The sequence below is a fragment of the Leuciscus leuciscus genome, assembly GCF_965113295.1.
Source record: "Leuciscus leuciscus genome assembly, chromosome: 19".
In the NCBI taxonomy this organism is placed as follows: Eukaryota; Metazoa; Chordata; class Actinopteri; order Cypriniformes; family Leuciscidae; genus Leuciscus; species Leuciscus leuciscus.
The window spans coordinates 38,928,813-38,953,080 of NC_138743.1; the positions used below are offsets into that span (position 1 = coordinate 38,928,813).

The following is a 24,268-nucleotide window of genomic DNA, read 5'->3' on the forward strand; positions in this document are numbered from 1 at the left end:
ACATACAGAGATAACCGGAGTAGCAGAGCGAGCTGAGTGACGCTTTCAAGAACGCGCTGTTCCATTTGCAGAATTACCGGACTCGGGAGTCATTCTCCTGAGCCGGACTTGGCAAGTCCGAACTTTGCAGATCTCTCATACAGAGGAACAAGATGTCAGTAACATTATTAAATTATTAGAATCAGATTTTTTTTTTTTTTGGTCCCTTGGACCAATCAGAGCACACTGGGCTTTTCTGGAAAGGCAGGATTTAAAGAGACAATAAAATAAAACAGAGCGTTTCAGACTGAGGGTGAAAAGAGTATTGTATGTCATGTAAATGTATTCTAGCTCAGTGGTTCCCAAACCTGTCCTGAAGGACCCCCAACACTGCACGTTTTCTTTGTTTCACTAATCAAACACACCTGATTCAACTCATCAGCTCATTAACCCATGTGATAATGAGCTGATGAGTTGAATCAGGTGTGTTTGATTAGGGAGACAAAGAAAACGTGCAGTGTTGGGGGTCCTTCAGGACAGGTTTGGGAACCACTAGCAGACCCCAAAATTGAAATTGTAAACTTGGAAATAGGCATAATGTGGTCACTTTAAAGGAGATGCAGTACTAAAACTGAGTGTTTCAGCGAGTGTCACAATGAAAATAATCATTTGTGTATTTGTGCATCAATGACTGTTTTTGCACATAAATTACCTTAATTGACATAAGTGACCTTTAAGAAAGGTTAAAACAACATAAATAGGCATGTTATGAGCCGAGGATCACAAGCAGGGAAAGAAAACAGAGCAGCTGAGCTTGAGTTTGTGCTTCCACCTACAGAAAGCTGAACAGGCGTAGGCAGAGCAAACAAAGCACGCTGAAGAGTGTTAATGAACTATCAATAGACTGACGAACATGTGCTCCATTATCATGAGCAGAGCCGTTGCTAAGAGGAGAAAATACTCTCAGTGGCCTCGCTTTTACTCTAATATTAGATCATTTCTGTGTGCTGAGCTACACCATCATTTCTCCCCCCGCCCATCTTAAAAGGGAACAAACCCTCAACACTAGATTACTTAACGAACCCTTAACACTAGATTACTAAACGAACCCTCAACACTCGATTACTAAACTAACCCTTAACACTACATTACTTAACGAACCCTCAACACTCGATTACTCATCAAACCCTCAACACTAGATTACTCATCAAACCCGCAACACTAGATTACTCATTAAACCCTCAACACTAGATTACTCATCAAACCCGCAACACTAGATCACTCATCAAACCCGCAACACTAGATCACTCATCAAACCCTCAACACTAGATCACTCATCAAACCCTCAACACTAGATCACTCATCAAACCCTCAACACTAGATCACTCATCAAACCCTCAACACTGGATTACTCATCAAACCCTCAACACTGGATTACTCATCAAACCCTCAACACTGGATTACTCATCAAACCCTCAACACTGGATTACTCATCAAACCCTCAACACTGGATTACTCATCAAACCCTCATCACTGGATTACTCATCAAACCCTCAACACTAGATTACTCATCAAACCCTCAACACTAGATTACTTATCAAATAAGAGTTTGATGAACAATATGAGACCTGGAGACCTCTGTCCGTTAGCGTTCCCATTCATCTCAGGGAAAAGGGAATAGAGTACCAAAGATGTACTATGTACACTGCTCAAAAAAATAAAGGGAACACTTAAACAACACAATGTAACTCCAAGTCAATCACACTTCTGTGAAATCAAACTGTCCACTTAGGAAGCAACACTGATTGACAATCAATTTCACATGCTGTTGTGCAAATGGAATAGACAACAGGTGGAAATTATAGGCAATTAGCAAGACACCCCCAATAAAGGAGTGGTTCTGCAGGTGGTGACCACAGACCACTTCTCAGTTCCTATGCTTCTTGGCTGATGTTTTGGTCACTTTTGAATGCTGGCGGTGCTTTCACTCTAGTGGTAGCATGAGACGGAGTCTACAACCCACACAAGTGGCTCAGGTAGTGCAGCTCATCCAGGATGGCACATCAATGCGAGCTGTGGCAAGAAGGTTTGCTGTGTCTGTCAGCGTAGTGTCCAGAGCATGGAGGCGCTACCAGGAGACAGGCCAGTACATCAGAAGACGTGGAGGAGGCCGTAGGAGGGCAACAACCCAGCAGCAGGACCGCTACCTCCGCCTTTGTGCAAAGAGGAGCAGGAGAAGCACTGCCAGAGCCCTGCAAAATGACCTCCAGCAGGCCACAAATGTGCATGTGTCTGCTCAAACGGTCAGAAAAAGACTCCATGAGGGTGGTATGAGGGCCCGACGTCCACAGGTGGGGGTTGTGCTTACAGCCCAACACCGTGCAGGACATTTGGCATTTGCCAGAGAACGCCAAGATTGGCAAATTCGCCACTGGCGCCCTGTGCTCTTCACAGATGAAAGCAGGTTCACACTGAGCACATGTGACAGATGTGACAGAGTCTGGAGATGCCGTGGAGAACGTTCTGCTGCCTGCAACATCCTCCAGCATGACCGGTTTGGCGGTGGGTCAGTAATGGTGTGGGGTGGCATTTCTTTGGGGGGCCGCACAGCCCTCCTTTGTGTTCGCCAGAGGTAGCCTGACTGCCATTAGGTACCGAGATGAGATCCTCAGACCCCTTGTGAGACCATATGCTGGTGCGGTTGGCCCTGGGTTCCTCCTAATGCAAGACAATGCTAGACCTCATGTGGCTGGAGTGTGTCAGCAGTTCCTGCAAGAGGAAGGCATTGATGCTATGGACTGGCCCGCCCGTTCCCCAGACCTGAATCCAATTGGGCACATCTGGGACATCATGTCTCGCTCCATCCACCAACAGACTGTCCAGGAGTTGGCGGATGCTTTAGTCCAGGTCTGGGAGGAGATCCCTCAGGAGACCATCCGCCACCTCATCAGGAGCATGCCCAGGCGTTGTAGGGAGGTCATACAGGCACATGGAGGCCACACACAGTACTGAGCCTCATTTTGACTTGTTTTAAGGACATTACATCAAAGTTGGATCAGCCTGTAGTGTGGTTTTCCACTTTAACCCTGTGGGGTCTGAGCTGTTTTTGGGGCCCTTGAGATGTTCTGACATGCCCTGACATTTGTGCTTTTTTCAGTTGCATATAAACATATTAATGGCAAAGGTGTAAATTCACTCTATATAGCACAAACAGGGCTACCATAATATGTGAGCCACGTGTATGTACATGTTTTCATTTTTGAGAGAATAATGTTTATGCGTGGTTATTGAAAAAACTAAAAACTAAAATTTCTGAAATAAGGCCACAAAACACATAGTAAATATGTGTCAATAAGACTTTTGACTAATGGATGTCCTCGCCTAGAGTTTTTTCTTCAAAATTATGTGAAAATAGTCTTGCTTTATCGTTCACATAAAACCATACATTGATTTAAATTGATATAAAACAGGTTTTGCTTGGAAAGCCAATATGCGAGGGGGGCGTGAACGAGGAGTGGTTTACACCTTAGAATACAATGTCCCACCCACTCTGCATAATGATGAGTCATTCACTCAGGTGTGACACTGACTGAGCCACAATGCAAGGACAAAAGATATATTTAGAAGAAGACTTATATTGACCATTTAAGATTTTGCTTACATCTATCTTGTAAATATGTTTTGCTATTTTATTAAAAAGGTTACAATTACAACAATAATTACAATTTCAACAATATTTCAAGTGTACTCTTTCTTTGTAAAAAAAAAAGGGGCCTACATTTTATCTATGTATTCATTAGTTTGAATATAGTCAACATTGGAACAGCTAACATCTTAGTTGATGACTTTATTTTTGACAAAAATAGATATAGAAATTGCTAAACAAAAGCTTATTTGACGTGGCAGTATATTCTACAGTAAAAACTGTACCCAAATCTAGTCAACAAGATGTTGTCTTTCATATTTCGCCTGACTGTAACGTTGTTTTCATGAAATATTAGGGCATATTGTTAATTTGCAGTTTAATACGTTGCTTATACAAATAGCCTACATTTTATTTCAACATATTTCAGTCGAATTTTCCTTTCCTCAGTATAGCAATACAGTTTGCTAAAACATCATCATTCATTCACACACGCAATTTAAATTTAACATCTGGCAAAGATGAAGTTGACGATAGGCTATTGACTCGCGATCTTCGCAGTAGGCTAGTGAACTCACCGGAGAAATGCACATTTATTAGGCTACATAGTTTTTTGTTTTGGATGGTTTTGTTTAGAACCAGCTTTCTGTAAATATATTTCACATTTTTTAGACATGTGAGGCGAGTAGGCTACGGTCTGGTTAATGATGATCTCCAGTTCAAGCACCTTATGTTGTGATTGCTAGCCTATATTTACTTTAAATCCAGGAAATTTGTTAATGAAAAAATTATTAAAATTAAGATACAATTGATACAAAACGAAATTCGTTTTAAAGAAAGGATTTGTAGTTTCTGTTTTGAGGTCTCTGTGAAAGTTTGAAAGTCTTTTAGTGCGCTTTCAGAGCGCTCGCGTCCATAATGGAGAACTGTCACGTAATATTGTTTTTTCCTCATAAATGCGAACACGAAAAATAAAAGACAAAAGACTTTTAAGTAAAACTTACTCCGAAATTGTGTCCTCGGCGGAATTCGCTCTTCAAAATGCTGCCGTTCGTAGTCTGAGTTACAATCTTCCTCTGAGGAAACAACTTCCTCGCTGTCCAGAATCATCTGAAGGGCGTCTTTACTGGAGAAGCGTGCCATACTCAAAACGCGATGAACTATCAGTAAGTCTGATGAAGAAACTGTGTTTTTATGGCATTGATCGGGGGGCGTATGCGATGCATACTAGATCACCTAAACTATTTACCATTTGAATAGCGCCGGGGGCGGGGCGGCCTCAACTCATTATAGAGATAATGAGGCAGAAGGAAAAACGGTACCTCTCCTTGCTTTCAAACGGATTACATGAGTTGAAAACATTTGTTTTTTATATAAATTACTTCATTTAAAAGAAGAGATTTCAAGCTTCATAAAGACATATCTCACGTGTCTGTGTGAGAAATATTCGGTGAGTTACAGTTCATTTTCGGACGCGTTTCAGAATGGACTACACTGACAGAGAGAAGGCAGAACTCGCTTCGTGTTTATTTTTCTTTATTTGGCGAAAAGCTCAACACTTTGTTTTTATTATGAGTATACACAAAAATAATACACATTTAACAGAATCGATTGATGTACGAAACTCCTATGAAAAATCAAAGTCAACAGAGTATTTATGAGTTTATTTTACACTGATAAAAAAAAGCGAGCTGGTATCGCCGGCCGTCGACCTCAGGGGGTTAATTTTGAGTGTGACTCCAAATCCAGACCTCCATGGGTTGATAAATTTGATTTCCATTGATCATTTTTGTGTGATTTTGTTGTCAGCACATTCAACTATGTAAAGAAAAAAGTATTTAATAAGATTATTTCATTCATTCAGATCTAGGATGTGTTATTTTAGTGTTCCCTTTATTTTTTTGTATATTGCTTGCAGTATATTGTTGAGTTTTGAAAGCTTTTCCTTCATAACGGGAGGACCCTGATCAGCCTAATCCCTAGAGTATGTAATAAATCTGCATTGTAAATGAGTTATCAGTGCATGAATATTTCACATCCACACCGAGGGAGAGATGCTTTCATAGCGGACGCCTTTTTGGACACAGAGGTCAGAAAAGAAACTAATCCACTTCAATCTCTCTCGTTCTGGACGTCACACTAAAAGCTCCTCTTCTGAAAGCAGAATCAATTGCCAATTTCTCTGGGAAGGAAGCAACAGCACTTTAATACTGAACGGATCAGTTCTGCATCCCGCTGATGAAATTTCCCAGAGGATCAAAGTGAGAGAAGCCAAAGATGGCCGGTCCAGTGCTGACCATAAATGATCTTCTGAGTGAGGAGCCGCTCCGCTCATCCCTCTAGATTGGACTGAAGCGATCCGTAAGGATGCCGGATTAAGGTTGAGCTGTGGTCACTGCGGGATCAGCTCTGCCATCATAATCTATTATCACTTACAGTCACACTGAGAGATTAAAACAGCGAGGTACTCGAATGCCTCCGACAGGGCAGATAATCCCGCTGGGAAACACTTCCCAAACAAAGCTGCCGCTCTAAAAATAACACTGATCCTGACAGGAGTCCTGCGGTAAGCAGTTTCCCTCCAGAACAAGCCACAGATAAACTGTCTGCTGCTTATTCATGTAGAGTCCAACACTAGAGTGGTCCCAAAAGAAAGATTATTTAGTGGGATGAATCCTGTTCCTCCAGCTCAAATAACACCCATGATGTATAGATGAATAACACAAACACAAGCTGCACACGCATGTGTGTCTAAAGCACATACTCCTATTGACTGCCATCATCACTGTACAATGTTTGACACGCCATCTGCCACAAACGTTGATGATCATGATTTCATATACAATATATTCATATTTTCATATTCCATTAATTCCTGGTGTGCAGATATAAATCCTGCAGGAAGTGTTTATCAGCTCTGCACAGAAGTTAATGTGTGGCGGGATCTGGGCTGAACACCAGAGATCTGATTCCATGATTCTGACAGTTCAAAAGCAATCAGGATAAAAGTGCACTGTTTTTATATGATTTATTAGACATTTGGCCGTCATTTCTCCAGGAGAGATGAGAGATCTGGCCTGAAGCAGAACTGCTGTGTGTCGCAGATATTCACAGTTGAATGACTCTAATAGCAGAAGTTATGTAAGGTTTCAGGATCAGTGGCTGCTAAGAGGGAATGACTGACATATTCTACTTATTTTAACACTGTACACAGGGGTGTAACGATCCCCTCATGTCACGATTCGATACATATCACCATACTGAACTCACAATACAATATTATTATACTCCAAGACATGATAAAAGGTCAACAAAAAAATTTAGTTGATTAAAATGCTAAATTTGGTATTACATTGTGGGGTAAATGAATAGTCTTGGACATGGTGCTGGAAACCCAATGCACAGGACAATAGAGACATCAGAATAAAAATATTCATAATTCTGAAGCTGAAAATACAGAATTATTCTACACGAACATGCTTTCACTCTGACTAGATATATTTAAATAATGTAGGCCACTTTTTACTGGTAACATCAGACATTTGGCATCATCAGAACCCACAAATATTCCCCCATTGCATTATTATACATTATATTCAACATTATATATAGTAGTTTAATGTAATGTAGTACTGACACTAAAACTCTGTAAACTTGAATTTTTTCCTCAGAGTAATTTTTATTTTGGGTGAACTATCCACGATACATATTGTTGCATTTTTGTATTGTGATATTGTTACACCACTAACTGTACTTTGTCAGTGAGAGTCAGCAGAGACGTCAGGAATGATGCTGTTACCTGTATGGAGCCGCTGCTCAGACATAGAGTCAGTCCATCTCAGGATCCTCCCGTCTCCAGCTGAAGATGATGATGACACACCTGAGGAGAGGAGAGCATCAGGTGAGCGTTCTCATGTTCTCTCATGTTCTCTCATAATCATGTGTGAGACTGATAACACTCCTGAGGAGAGGAGAGCATCAGGTGAGCGTTCTCATGTTCTTTCATGATCATGTGGGACCAACACACTCACTGACACAACCACATGACTACAGCTTTGTGTTGTGTGTGGGCATCGTGTGCCAAATCATCACATTATTACCAGACATACACAGTACATGAAGCTCACAGTACATTAAATGCATTCATTGTAAAGGCCAATGGTGCCATTTCACTGCCATGGTGCTGTCAGTCTGTGAGGGAAACTAAACGTTTTTCGCTATTTGAAAAGGGGGAGGGGCCATTCAATGTCCCACCTTAGCTTCCTGTTTCAGTGGAAATTACGTTAACGCATCAAAGAAAGCTGCACGTTCCAAGGCACTTCAGTGGGCCTTTAAAGAAATTACTTTTTATACAATTCATTTATTTCATTATAAGAAGAATATTTAATACTTCTACAACCTGGGACAGAATTTAATGATAAGAGAAACTCAAGCCTGCTGATGCTGGTCATTTCATCAAACCTCAGGACGGCCCGACTGGACAACATGTCATCATCATCACTAACACCTCAGTGTGAATCGGCCGGTCCTCACAGAATTAGCCTGTGCTGCGGGACTGGGGATGTGTGTTTGCTGCAGTGGGTTCTGGGAAGCTGCAGCGTTGGGTTAGATGGGACTGAATGTGAATGTGGAGTAATGAAAGATAAAGAAGACTGGCAATAATGATGAGTGAAGGAGATGAGCAGTGTCTCTGGCCTGAGGCTGGACAGAGTCTGTAAATCCCTGCTCAGTTTTCACAAGCACCACATTAAACCTCCAGTCCATCCGCAGACTTCACAGTTCTGGTGTTCGGGACATAAAACTGTGGGGAAAACGTTTTGTTTTGTTTTTGAGGGGGGGGGGGGGGGACAATACTTGATATTGTCCCCTCCAATATCAAGTATTGATATTTAAAAGTATGTTAAAGTGTACTTTTTGACCTGTTGAGGACAGAGTTTCTGCGGGTCTGAAGAGAACCAGCTCCACGTGTAAATAAGCCTGTACAGACCAAGCAGCAAACTGCCTGTCTCTCTCTTGAAACCAACACTGAAGTGACTTAAACTGACCACTCCAGACAGGCTCCAAAAGAGAGTCAATCCCATAAACCCCCATGTTAAAATGCCCAACTTTACAGCAGAAAGAAATGTGTTTACAGTCTGGTGCAAAAAGTGGTTTTGGTCTATACAGCTAATCTTGCCCTTCATGGCGACTGTAAGGGGGGTGAATGTTTTAATAACTCATCCGTTTAAATTATATTAAGCCTTAAAGTTCTGCATAATTAAGGGCGTGGCCACTTGAGTGACAGGTGGATTACCGCTGATGTCAATCCGCCTCTTTCCCCACTTTTATGTTATCCGGGAGTGACGCGCTGCCAAGATGGCGACGGCCGGCTCCGCCCACTTTGGGCTTCAAAAATGCTCTTCAGAAACAGTACGGGTGACGTTACGCACTCTACGTATCCATATTTATTCACAGTCTCTGGTACAGACCTGCTGTATCCGAGCTGATGTACAGGTTCTGGATCAGGATAGACCAGAGAGAGAGAGAGAGAAGTGTTGAAGCTTCAGCTCAGTCCAGCTGTGGCTGGTCGAGGGTTCAGCGCCCGACAGTGTTATCATTCAGTCTGTGTGTTATGAGGGGGATTTGCTGTGATTAATGCCGAGCACACAGGGGTTCATTGTTCTAGAATCAATTTGATTTCAGCGATTTCCACGTGTAAACAGGGTTTAGCAGCACCAGGTGCATCCAGGTTGGAAAATACAAGCTTCTTATGCTGTTTCTGCCCTCGGAGACATGGACTGCTGATCATGTTTAATGCATGTTTACTGGGGTCGATGCCTTCAGCTCCTGAGAAAGCTTCAGTCGCCACACACACCTGGGGCCTCATTTATAACCGCTGTGTACGCACAAAACAGGCCCTGAAAGACGTACGCCACTTCTGATGCATAAGTTGTATTTTATAAAAATAAACTTGACGGGAAAATTTGCGCTCCTGCATGCAAACTCTGACCCATGCGTACGAGCGTTTTGGAGATGGAGCAGTTTGGTGCCACCGATGGTGAGCTGGAGTTAAATATCTTTTTGTACACTTTTTAGAAAATTATACATATACAGAAAGATAATACAAATATAATTTCACTCATCAAGCCTATCACTTGAAGCAAATATCCAATTTGAACAATTTGAATCAGTTGAACACTCTTCCTCTGGCATGCTGTGTTTTAATGTTTTAACTACATTGCTTATCATGATAATAGCAGATTGTCTGAGAAAATAGTTTCGACTAAATAATGCACATGGCCTCTCTGTTTCCATTAAAAATATAAATCAATTAAAAATACTATTCGGCCAGTGGAAAAGATTGAGAAAAACTTTCTCTGAAATGTATTTTACACTATTTGATTTATTTATTCAAAAACAAGGATAGGCTACTAAATGATGTTTTATTAACAAAGTTCGGGAGGAGCAGGTTCAGATAATTAACCAAATTATGCACAGCTGGAGATTAATCCGTAATCAACTCAATGACAGAGTATAAATTCACAGCAGACCTATCTCTGTTCATTGAAAGTTTGTCAGCATCCCTCCTCCACCCCATCTCCTCACTTCCAGTTCCATCTACACTTACCAACTGGGGGGAGTACTCTGGGTTCGGGCCTAACTCCGAGCTCGGAGCCCTCCCCCCGGACAGCACGCCAAATACGCATAAACTTATTGTACTAATTATATGTAGATGTGAACTCGTGAAATGATTTTTATTAATGTAATGGCACGGCACATCCGTATTTCATATTTTGAGGATATGAAATAGTAAATGAGGATGAGGATCTGCATAGTAAAACTAAGCGTTGTAAGCTCCATCTATGGTTATTTCGGGGTGGAGACGCATGTTCACAATCTTCCGCTGACTGGGATTTATAAAGGGAATTCTGCGCAGGTTCTGGCGTACAAACGGTTTTATAAGTCTGAATATTTTTTGCCGTACACCATTTTTGGCTTTCGGGCGTACGTACACTTTTAGTGAGGATCCTACGCACAGTTTTATAAGTGAGACCCCTGCTCTGTATGTCCTCACACACAACTCATCCACTCTTACAGAAGAGGAGAGAGAAACGGAGAGAACCGGGAGAAAGGAGACACTGGCTAAACCCTTCAGGGAATATATTACTGAGCATTCATCAGGAACCGGAAACTAGTTTCTGTGGCACTTTAAGCCTTCAGATGTTCCTACCATCATCATGATCCCAGAGAACAATGTGACTGTGCTGCAGAACTGATTATAATAAAATATGTTTCACAATCCCTGCATATGAACTGAGACGCAAACAAGATGCAGAATTGAGAATGAAGGAAGTTGAATTCAAACTGATAGAAATTCATCAAACTGTGTCATGTTTCAGCATGAAAGACTCATATTACAATCATATACATGACATAGAGGATTTCTAGAAACACTGGTTATTAAAATCATGTCGTTTTTCAAATAACACTGAATTAATTTAATTATATTTATTAAATTACTTTCATTTTAAGGATCATGGTGGAAGAACAATTCATTTCTAATATACTCAATAAATTAAATAGTCAATAGGTTCAAATATTGTTAATATTTGTAAGTGATGTAAATATTTATTTGTGGTGGAAAATCAGTTGATGAAACTGTAGTTGTATCAGGGAATAAATACGTATAATTCATGAAATTCATCTCTTGAGTGGATTGAATTTCCTTGAATTCCTGTTTCTGTCATGTCAATTCACATTCAGTTCAATAAACATGCCAAATCAAATCCTGCTAGAACAGAAGTGATGTCTCCATCTACAGGGCACTGAAGGTACTGTATCTCTGTAACTCTGTTGCTGATCATTTATGTAGTGTCACGCAGTGTGAACACCACAACAACTTCCAGACTCAGATTACAGACAGCGAGTCCTGTAGTCTGAACAGCACAGCGATCTGAAGACGTTTAAAGTCCTGTAGTCTGAACAGTTTAAAGTCCTGTAGTCTGAACAGTTTAAAGTCCTGTATTCCTGTAGTAAAACCTAATTTTTCAATCTCATCCTAGACTTTGCATCGTCCTTCACCCAAATTGCCATATATCATTGTGAGACCACTGGCTATATATATATATATATATATATATATATATCAGTGATGCGCGGGTCAATGTATAAACAACCCGGACCCGACCGACGTTTTCAACTAACCCGCCCGCAACTCGGACCGCAAAAAAAAAGAAAGAAAATATTGTACCCGACCCGCTTCCTGACCCGCATTTTTAAAAAGTAGGCTAGTAAATGCATAGCAAGAAATACACATGACAAAGCCAGCACTTTGGTCATTATCTTTCATTATTTCGGCAACTTTGCTCTTTCTGTTTGTGTATTTGCGGAGCTTCCACTCCCCAGTCTTCACCTTTTCTCTTGCCGCCTCCATCTCTACCTGCAGACTGAGCTCGTGCGTCATCTTCGCGCCAGTTATTCAGCCAATAAAGTGTAGGCCTATGTATTTCATAGAAAATTGCATGTGAGCGGAGTGGAGCGGGAGCAAGCGGGCGGATCTTGGACAGAACGCAGAGCGGCATTTTTAAAAGGATGGAGCGTCGCCCTATTTCCCGCTCCAATTTCGCTCCGCGCACACCAAGATTCTGAAGCATGCTCAGTCAAGCCTGACTCAGTCTACTGTTGATGACTGCAAGATGGATTCTATTTTCAGTCAAAACTCGGCTCAATAATGGAGTTCAAAAAGTAGGCTACTTCAAAAAGGAAAATAAGAAGTCATACAGGTGTAAAACTAACTATTATGTGGTAGAAGAAAACGACATCGTTTCAGTCAGTAGGCCTAAAGATTAATTTTGGAATCTAAAAAGACACATCTCTCGAAAACATGCAGTGTGATATGTGAACACGCTGGGAAGAAAGCAAAAGGTTAGCAAATTGAATACGGTAACTTAAAGTGTAGCCTAAATTAAATACAGCGTAAAATGCAAACAATTGATACAAGCCCATTTAAATTTTAATCCTGCGCGCTGCGCACAAGTTCAGTTATAAGAATGTTGTCCTAATAGTTAATTTAGCCTAGGCCTACTTTTAAAACGTTTATGTATATTTATTTTATATTTTTGTTTATATAAATTTTATTTATATTATTAGGCCCATTTATTCGTTTTATTTTACAGCAGTTTGTGTGTACAATGGATATAAGCCCATTTAAATTTTAATCGTGCGCGTTGCACAAAAGTTAACTTATCAAAATTCTGGCCTAATAGTAAATTTACTTTTAAAATGTTTATGTAGGCTATATTTTTGTTTATATAATTGTTATTCATATTATTAGGCCCATTTATTCGTTTAATTTTACAGGACTTTGTGTAGGCTATATTCCTTCTTACATAGGCCTAATTTGTCATTTGAAATAAAACATTTCTATTTGAAAAATGTTGTTGTTGCTCATTAGTTCTTTAGGAGGTAAGGCTGTGGTCTAAGCTACAGTGATATAGGCTACATGTAGATTTTTTTTCCCCTTTTTGGAGCGAGCGGGGGGCGATTTGAGTGGAGCGCGGATCAAACTGCGTTGAGCGCTGATCGAGCGATAATGAGCGGAGCGGCCTGATGTAGCTTTGAGCGGGGGAGCGGAGGGGTGGACAGTTCCGTGAGCGATGAGCAAAGATTCTCACCGCTCCACTCCGCTTATGCTCTCTATACTACTATATAAATTACAAAGGTTTAATTGGCATCTTTATTTCAAACGACCCGACCGACCGCGACCCGAATATCATTAAAAATATTTTTGGATGACTCGTAATCGCGGGTAACCGCGGGTGACCGCAGGCACCCGCTCATTTCGGATCAACCCGCGCATCACTGATATATATATATATATATATATATATATATATATATATATATATATATATATGTGTGTGTGTGTGTATGTTAAAAGCTTTTTAGAGAGACCAAGCCTTAAATAATGATTTTGAGGCTGTAACTCTGCAATGTTTTGCTGTCAAAACTTGCTGTGTCACAGCCTGAGGAAACCTGAGGAGTTTCACTGGAGAATTATTATTGTTGTGAACTACAAATACATTCAGGTACTGCCATGAAACTGTATAAGTGTAAGTCGACACCACCTAGTGGTCAAAAGACATAAACTACACAAATAGGCTTATAGCTTTTGTACAATTTGTGTGATGATGACCATAAATATCACCTCTTTCTATTCCTTGAGTCCTACAGAATCTAATGATACATAATCCTACTTTCCAACTCCTAGAACAGTTTGTCCAATCTTCACCAAATCTCACACAGATCATCAGATCAGACCATTCCTGAAAACGGTTTTAAAATGTTTTCTTATCTCAAACTCATGTCTTCGATGCTGTGATGGCCGTCCTCCTCTCTGAGCTCCTCATCTCAGCTCTGTTGTGCTTGTCCCAGTAACTGCATTTATAAATGTTGTTAGCCATCACGGCAGACACGTTATTTCTCAAACATACATCTCAAAACCTCAACATCACAACCTCTACTTGACATCTGTTCAGTCAGTGGTACTCGCGCTCTTAAGAGAAATGACCTCACATGAGACAAGCCTGAAAGTGGAAAATCTGTGGCAATTTGCCTCAGCACAAGCAGATTAGGCCGCATTAAAGCAATGCTTCACTCAAAAACGAAAATCTGTTATTATTTACTCTTGTAGCGCTTTCCATGTCGTCTGAGGACATGTGATTACTTGTGGAAAACAAATTAAACATGCATTATTATTCACTGATGACTTTAGACACAGGCTTCGGAATACCATCGTGTAACCTGGGTCTGTTCCTCACACCAAGCATCACATGACTTCAGAAGACTTGAGATGTAGAGCGTGAGTCATATAGACATCTGTTATTATGAGGCTGACCGTTGTGATGCTTCAAACAAATCTCCTTCTGTGTGAGTAAATGATGTTATTTGTGTGTGTATTTTCCTCCAGGGTGGTGAATGTTGGATGAGTGACTGCGGGTGTCGGAGCAGATCCCTGTTGGGCTGGTGAGGAGGACAGATCTCGATCCCAGAGATAACACTCATGACCTGATGGCTCTGTGACAGCACAAACACACTTCAGATCTAAAGCAGATCCTGCAGTCATGATCGTTCCCTACACAGGACACAGATCCACAGATCCACAGACACTGATGCTGAGGAGACACCAGAAGATGCTGAGACCCCCTGCTGGAGTGCTGACCTTCACCTTCACTGACCTTCACCTTCACCGACTGACCTTCACTGACTGACCTTCACCTTCACCGACTGACCTTCACCTTCACCGACTGACCTTCACCTTCACCAACTGACCTTCACCTTCACCAACTGACCTTCACTGACTGACCTTCACCTTCACTGACTGACCTTCACCTTCACCGACTGACCTTCACCTTCACCGACTGACCTTCACTGACTGACCTTCACCGACTGACCTTCACTGACTGACCTTCACCTTCACTGACTGACCTTCACCTTCACCGACTGACCTTCACTGACTGACCTTCACCTTCACCGACTGACCTTCACCTTCACCAACTGACCTTCACCTTCACCAACTGACCTTCACTGACTGACCTTCACCTTCACTGACTGACCTTCACCTTCACCGACTGACCTTCACCTTCACCGACTGACCTTCACTGACTGACCTTCACCTTCACCGACTGACCTTCACTGACTGACCTTCACTGACTGACCTTCACCGACTGACCTTCACCTTCACTGACTGACCTTCACCTTCACCGACTGACCTTCACCTTCACCGACTGACCTTCACCTTCACCAACTGACCTTCACCTTCACCAACTGACCTTCACTGACTGACCTTCACCTTCACTGACTGACCTTCACCTTCACCGACTGACCTTCACCTTCACCGACTGACCTTCACTGACTGACCTTCACCTTCACTGACTGACCTTCACCGACTGACCTTCACTGACTGACCTTCACCTTCACTGACTGACCTTCACCTTCACCGACTGACCTTCACTGACTGACCTTCACCTTCACTGACTGACCTTCACCTTCACCGACTGACCTTCACTGACTGACCTTCACCTTCACTGACTGACCTTCACTGACTGACCTTCACCTTCACCGACTGACCTTCACTGACTGACCTTCACCTTCACTGACTGACCTTCACCTTCACCGACTGACCTTCACTGACTGACCTTCACCTTCACCGACTGACCTTCACTGACTGACCTTCACCGACTGACCTTCACCTTCACCGACTGACCTTCACTGACTGACCTTCACCTTCACCGACTGACCTTCACCGACTGACCTTCACTGACTGACCTTCACCGACTGACCTTCACCTTCACTGACTGACCTTCACCTTCACCGACTGACCTTCACTGACTGACCTTCACCTTCACCGACTGACCTTCACTGACTGACCTTCACCTTCACCGACTGACCTTCACCTTCACTGACTGACCTTCACCTTCACCGACTGACCTTCACTGACTGACCTTCACCTTCACTGACTGACCTTCACTGACTGACCTTCACTGACTGACCTTCACCGACTGACCTTCACTGACTGACCTTCACCTTCACCGACTGACCTTCACTGACTGACCTTCACTGACTGACCTTCACTGACTGACCTTCACCGACTGACCTTCACCTTCACTGACTGACCTTCACCTTCACCGACTGACCTTCACTGACTGACCTTCACCGACTGACCTTCACCTTCACTGACTGACCTTCACCTTCACCGACTGACCTTCACTGACTGACCTTCACCTTCACCGACTGACCTTCACCTTCACCGACTGACCTTCACCTTCACCGACTGACCTTCACTGACTGACCTTCACCGACACTGACTGACCTTCATCAGCACACCACAGGACAGTCATCCACTATAGCAAAACATTAGATCTGCGGGAAAAAATCTATTCATATATGAATTGCGATTCTATTTTCTACCCATTTGCATCGATTCACAAATGTCAAAAATCTATTTTCTAAAGTGTTACACTTCTTTAACTTCGCAGTACTACTCACAGTTACTTACAGTTATTGACGTTAATCACAATAAGCCGTGAACAAGGACTCAATGCGGGGCTCGCGCTGACGGACACACAGATGAAACGTCAGTTTCAGTTCTCTTTCACAGCTACACACACACACAGTAATGTCAAGATGCACACCGTGTGGACTGAAGTATTCAAACAGAATCTGTTATGTCCTACGTGAATGAAGACAAGTGGGAGAAAATCAGATGTGTAACAGATCCGTGCATTCATTCTTAAAGGGACAGCAGCCTCATAAACGTTCATTTATGTTAATAAAAAAACACGCTGCTTTTGACTGAATCACTTTTTGATCTTTAATATGAATCAATTTATATATTTCTTTAATATTTAAAGAATATTTTCTTTAATAGTTTAACTTTATTAAACTTTATTTAATTTTTCAATTTTTCTATTTTAATTGTCCTACTGTTTGTAATTTGCATCTTCCTCTTTTTAATATCAAAAATAAAATAAACTGTTCTGCCTTGCTTTAAAACAGAAGACTGTGTGTAATGATTGTAGTCAGCTTAAAGGGCATTTGTTTTATAATACTGGATTGACTAAAATGGGAAGAAAAACTAAATAAATGTCAAGGTTCACATTTAATTCACTATGATTTTTTCTCTTCTAGACCTATTAAACTACCGCAGTCAAATAAGAAAAGTAACATAAAACCGTAAACTACAATCAAATCTATTGACATATCGAGAATCGATTTTTAACCGAATCTTGAGGTACCGAAAGATTCCCAGCCCTACAAAACATAAAAAATAAAAAATCAAAGATCATCTTCATGTTGATTATCAACATCAAGACCTTTGGTTAACATGTCTATATTGGAAGAAGAGAAAGAGCATTTTCTTCTTTCTGTTATCACTAACTAATTTCACACGGTGTGATGACATTTACATTTACATTTATGCATTTGGCAGACGCTTTTATCCAAAGTGACTTACATTGCGTTATCCTATACATTTATACATAGGTATGTGCAATCCCCTGGGATCGAACCCACAACCTTGCGTTGTTAACGCAATGCTCTTACCACTGAGCTACAGGAAAGCTGATGATTGGATTTGCTGTATAAATATGTTATAATAGCTCATGAAAACGGCTTCTACAAGAATGATAGGCTAATACAATTAGTTCCAGGTGTTTTATATGGAGTTTAGTGTGTGTCACTGTGGGAGATCTCAAGGTATTTGAGCGTTCGGTTGAATCATACTCAGTTTGATTCACATCTACACTAATGAACACATTTCTGTTGCTTTATAAAGACTGTTTTAGAAACACATCTGCATGCTGAAACGTTCATGTGTGTCGATCCCCGATCCTCTCTGAAGACTGAGCTGTTCTCTAATAACACCGATGAGAGATAGTTGGCATGTTGCTTATAGATACTAGAATGTTTAAAGAGGACCATCGAAAGTGTTTCCAAATGACTAAACGTAAATGTGAACTCTGATTATGATCATGAAGGTTTTTGAGCTCAGGGCAGCAGTAAAAACACTGGAGAAGGAATGCATAGAGGAAGTGATGTTTTTCCCACTCATCATCTCATGCCAACAGCCAGTTCTCCGTTCTCATCGTCAGATCCTCTGTCATTCTGCTAATGAATGCAGTTGCCATGTGTCCTATAGAGGTTCAGTGACAGAGGAAGATCCTCATCCTCATCCTCATCACAGACCCACACAGCATCTGCTGCAGAACACCCAGAAGATCTGCTCATCATGATCTGCTTCTTTATTCTGCCGTGAAGATGCTTTCAGCTGTCAGTCGGCATCTGATACTCTTCAAACACAGGTCAGACACACACACTGCACCAGCACTGACACTAATGCCCAGCAAACACAGGTCAGACACACACACTGTACACCAGCACTGACACTAATGCCCAGCAAACACAGGTCAGACACACACACTGTACACCAGCACTGACACTAATGCTCAGCAAACACAGGTCAGACACACACACTGTGCACCAGCACTGACACTAATGCCCAGCAAACACAGGTCAGACACACACACTGTACACCAGCACTGACACTAATGCCCAGCAAACACAGGTCAGACACACACACTGTGCACCAGCACTGACACTAATGCTCAGCAAACACAGGTCAGACACACACACTGTACACCAGCACTGACACTAATGCCCAGCAAACACAGGTCAGACACACACACTGTAAACCAGCACTGACACTAATGCCCAGCAAACACAGGTCAGACACACACACTGTACACCAGCACTGACACTAATGCTCAGCAAACACAGGTCAGAAACACACACACTGTACACCAGCACTGACACTAATGCTCTGCAAACACAGGTCAGACACACACACTGTGCACCAGCATTGACACTAATGCCCAGCAAACACAGGTCAGACACACACACTGTGCACCAGCACTGACACTAATGCCCAGCAAACACAGGTCAGACACACACACTGTACACCAGCACTGACACTCCCAGCAAACACAGGTCAGACACACACACTGCACCAGCACTGACACTAATGCCCAGCAAACACAGGTCAGACACACACACTGTACACCAGCACTGACACTAATGCCCAGCAAACACAGGTCAGACACACACACTGTACACCAGCACTGACACTAATGCCCAGCAAACACAGGTCAGACACACACACTGTGCACCAGCACTGACACTAATGCCCAGCAAACACAGGTCAGACACACACACTGTACACCAGCACTGACACTAATGCTCTGCAAACACAGGTCAGACACACACACTGTACACCAGCACTGACACTAATGCCCAGCAAACACAGGTCAGACACACACACTGTGCACCAGCACTGACACTAATGCCCAGCAAACACAGGTCAGAAACACACACTGTACACCAGCACTGACACTAATGCCCAGCAAACACAGGTCAGACACACACACTGCACCAGCACTGACACTAATGCCCAGCAAACACAGGTCAGACACACACACTGTACACCAGCACTGACACTCCCAGCAAACACAGGTCAGACACACACACTGCACCAGCACTGACACTAATGCCCAGCAAACACAGGTCAGACACACACACTGTACACCAGCACTGACACTAATGCCCAGCAAACACAGGTCAGACACACACACTGCACCAGCACTGACACTAATGCCCAGCAAACACAGGTCAGACACACACACTGTACACCAGCACTGACACTAATGCCCAGCAAACACAGGTCAGACACACACACTGTACACCAGCATTGACACTAATGCCCAGCAAACACAGGTCAGACACACACACTGTACACCAGCATTGACACTAATGCCCAGCAAACACAGGTCAGACACACACACTGTACACCAGCATTGACACTAATGCCCAGCAAACACAGGTCAGAAACACACACTGCACCAGCACTGACACTAATGCTCAGCAAACACAGGTCAGACACACACACTGCACCAGCACTGACACTAATGCCCAGCAAACACAGGTCAGACACACACACTGTGCACCAGCACTGACACTAATGCTCTGCAAACACAGGTCAGACACACACACTGCACCAGCACTGACACTAATGCCCAGCAAATACAGGTCAGACACACACACTGCACCAGCACTGACACTAATGCTCTGCAAACACAGGTCAGACACACACACTGTGCACCAGCACTGACACTAATGCCCAGCAAATACAGGTCAGACACACACACTGCACCAGCACTGACACTAATGCTCTGCAAACACAGGTCAGACACACACACTGTGCACCAGCATTGACACTAATGCCCAGCAAACACAGGTCAGACACACACACTGTGCACCAGCACTGACACTAATGCCCAGCAAACACAGGTCAGACACACACACTGCACCAGCACTGACACTAATGCCCAGCAAACACAGGTCAGACACACACACTGTACACCAGCACTGACACTAATGCCCAGCAAACACAGGTCAGACACACACACTGCACACCAGCACTGACACTAATGCCCAGCAAACACAGGTCAGACACACACACTGCACCAGCACTGACACTAATGCTCAGCAAACACAGGTCAGACACACACACTGTACACCAGCATTGACACTAATGCCCAGCAAACACAGGTCAGACACACACACTGTACACCAGCACTGACACTAATGCCCAGCAAACACAGGTCAGACACACACACTGCACACCAGCACTGACACTAATGCCCAGCAAACACAGGTCAGACACACACACTGTACACCAGCACTGACACTAATGCCCAGCAAACACAGGTCAGACACACACACTGCACCAGCACTGACACTAATGCTCAGCAAACACAGGTCAGACACACACACTGTACACCAGCATTGACACTAATGCCCAGCAAACACAGGTCAGAAACACACACTGCACCAGCACTGACACTAATGCCCAGCAAACACAGGTCAGACACACACACTGTACACCAGCATTGACACTAATGCCCAGCAAACACAGGTCAGACACACACACTGTACACCAGCATTGACACTAATGCCCAGCAAACACAGGTCAGAAACACACACTGTGCACCAGCACTGACACTAATGCCCAGCAAACACAGGTCAGACACACACACTGCACCAGCACTGACACTAATGCTCAGCAAATACAGGTCAGAAACACACACTGTGCTCCAGCACTGACACTAATGCCCAGCAAACACAGGTCAGAAACACACACTGTGCACCAGCACTGACACTAATGCTCAGCAAACACAGGTCAGACACACACACTGCACCAGCACTGACACTAATGCTCAGCAAATACAGGTCAGAAACACACACACTGTACACCAGCACTGACACTAATGCCCAGCAAACACAGGTCAGACACACACACTGTGCACCAGCACTGACACTAATGCCCAGCAAACACAGGTCAGACACACACACTGTACACCAGCACTGACACTCCCAGCAAACACAGGTCAGACACACACACTGTACACCAGCACTGACACTAATGCTCAGCAAACACAGGTCAGACACACACACTGCACCAGCACTGACACTAATGCTCAGCAAACACAGGTCAGACACACACACACTGTGCACCAGCACTGACACTAATGCCCAGCAAATACAGGTCAGACACACACACTGTGCACCAGCACTGACACTAATGCTCTGCAAACACAGGTCAGACACACACACTGTGCACCAGCATTGACACTAATGCTCTGCAAACACAGGTCAGACACACACACTGTGCACCAGCATTGACACTAATGCCCAGCAAATACAGGTCAGACACACACACTGCACCAGCACTGACACTAATGCCCAGCAAACACAGGTCAGAAACACACACTGTACACCAGCACTGACACTAATGCCCAGCAAACACAGGTCAGAAACACACACTGTGCACCAGCACTGACACTAATGCCCAGCAAATACAGGTCAGACACACACACTGTGCACCAGCACTGACACTAATGCTCTGCAAACACAGGTCAGACACACACACTGTGCACCAGCATTGACACTAATGCTCTGCAAACACAGGTCAGACACACACACTGTGCACCAGCATTGACACTAATGCCCAGCAAATACAGGTCAGACACACACACTGCACCAGCACTGACACTAATGCCCAGCAAACACAGGTCAGAAACACACACTGTACACCAGCACTGACACTAATGCTCTGCAAACACAGGTCAGACACACACACTGTACACCAGCACTGACACTAATGCCCAGCAAACACAGGTCAGAAACACACACTGTACACCAGCACTGACACTAATGCCCAGCAAACACAGGTCAGAAACACACACTGTACACCAGCACTGACACTAATGCTCTGCAAATACAGGTCAGCCACACACACACTGTACACCAGCACTGACACTAATGCTCTGCAAACACAGGTCAGACACACACACTGTGCACCAGCACTGACACTAATGCTCTGCAAACACAGGTCAGACACACACACACTGTACACCAGCACTGACACTAATGCTCTGCAAATACAGGTCAGACACACACACACTGTACACCAGCACTGACACTAATGCTCTGCAAATACAGGTCAGACACACACACACTGTACACCAGCACTGACACTAATGCTCTGCAAACACAGGTCAGACACACACACTGTGCACCAGCACTGACACTAATGCTCTGCAAACACAGGTCAGACACACACACTGTACACCAGCACTGACACTAATGCTCTGCAAATACAGGTCAGAAACACACACACTGTACACCAGCACTGACACTAATGCCCAGCATACACAGGTCAGACACACACACACTGTACACCAGCACTGACACTAATGCCCAGCAAACACAGGTCAGACACACACACTGTGCACCAGCACTGACACTAATGCCCAGCAAACACAGGTCAGAAACACACACTCCAATGGCAGTATCTGATAGAACGGTTGAAGGTCTCTGCGCGTTACTGTCTTTCCGCGCGTTTTATTAGACCTCGAATTTAGGGTTAGAACGCCAACTGGTTAATGGTCATTTATATAATAGTTTATCAGCACATTTGATTATTCTTTTCAACTCTTTACTTTTATATTACCCATTCATATTAGGAATCTATGTTTTATTGAGGTCCTCATGCCTTCTGTTTAACGCTGGTCTCACGATCACAAACTCGCCAGCTTCACTAAACACAGAGGTAATTGGCTATATACCTGAGATGGTCGCATTCACGCTTACACAACCAAAGATACTTTCGTACAGCCCCCGTGGTTCTGCATATACTTGAATTTAAAGTAACGTTTACTTCAGTAGAGGTATGGCCACTATTACAGATATAAGTCGACCAACATTACATCCATTTTGTCACTCATAAGTACCCTGCTCTATCCTGTCTGCCGGTGTCAGTGTCCTCATTGCTTCACGATTTTTCTGTGATATAAAAAAAATCTCAGCTCTCAGATTCTGTCAATTTTATTACATAAAGTGGGAGAGAGGCCGCACTATGCTTAAATATGTTTTTATTTGTATTTGCACAGACGCGTTTCGGCGTGTGCCTTCCTCAGTGTGCAACAAAGTAACAATGTAGTCAATCTTATATGCCCACACCCATTACCACACCCATATTACCACAAGCCAATAATGTCACGTATTTCAAACAGTCCATTAATGAAAGACAACGGTTGTTATACATATAAAACATATACAAAAATTTGAACATGCAATACACATTTGTGTGTTCTATTTATAAGAAACAACTTAGTGACAAATCTTCATTCATCCCATTCGGGATGTTTAAATTAAAAATATACCAAGCCTCTCGTTGCAGGAGGCGGTTCTCACGGTCTCCCCCTCTTGGAGACTGATTAACAACCTCTAAACCCATGAATTTGAGCATATTTACATCATGTCCCGCAGTATTAAAATGCCTTGCGACTGATGATTTATCATCGTTCTTCCTAATCGCGCATTTGTGCTAAAAAATTCGGGTTTTTAACTGTCGCTTGGTTTTCCCCACATAAAGCAGCCCACAAGGGCACGTCAGTAAATATACAATAAAAGTGGATAAACATGTGATTCTGCCCTTTACTTTGTATGTCCTACCTGTTTTTGGATGTGTAAATGCATTTTCTGTAAGCA

The 24,268-nt window shown here is 43.1% G+C and overlaps 1 protein-coding gene and 1 long non-coding RNA gene across 3 annotated transcripts in view; both read right to left on the bottom strand.

The window, feature by feature from the left end:
- LOC309482596 overlaps positions 1 to 24,268 on the bottom strand; it is a 230,396-nt gene that overhangs the window by 51,267 nt on the left and 154,861 nt on the right. The window lies entirely within an intron of this gene.
- lrfn2b (leucine rich repeat and fibronectin type III domain containing 2b) overlaps positions 1 to 24,268 on the bottom strand; it is a 165,388-nt gene that overhangs the window by 35,072 nt on the left and 106,048 nt on the right. For both annotated transcript variants that reach the window (XM_082147909.1, XM_082147910.1), the window contains one exon: positions 7,422 to 7,502. The gene's annotated coding sequence lies outside the window, so the exon portion shown is untranslated. The remainder of the gene's footprint in view (positions 1 to 7,421; positions 7,503 to 24,268) is intronic.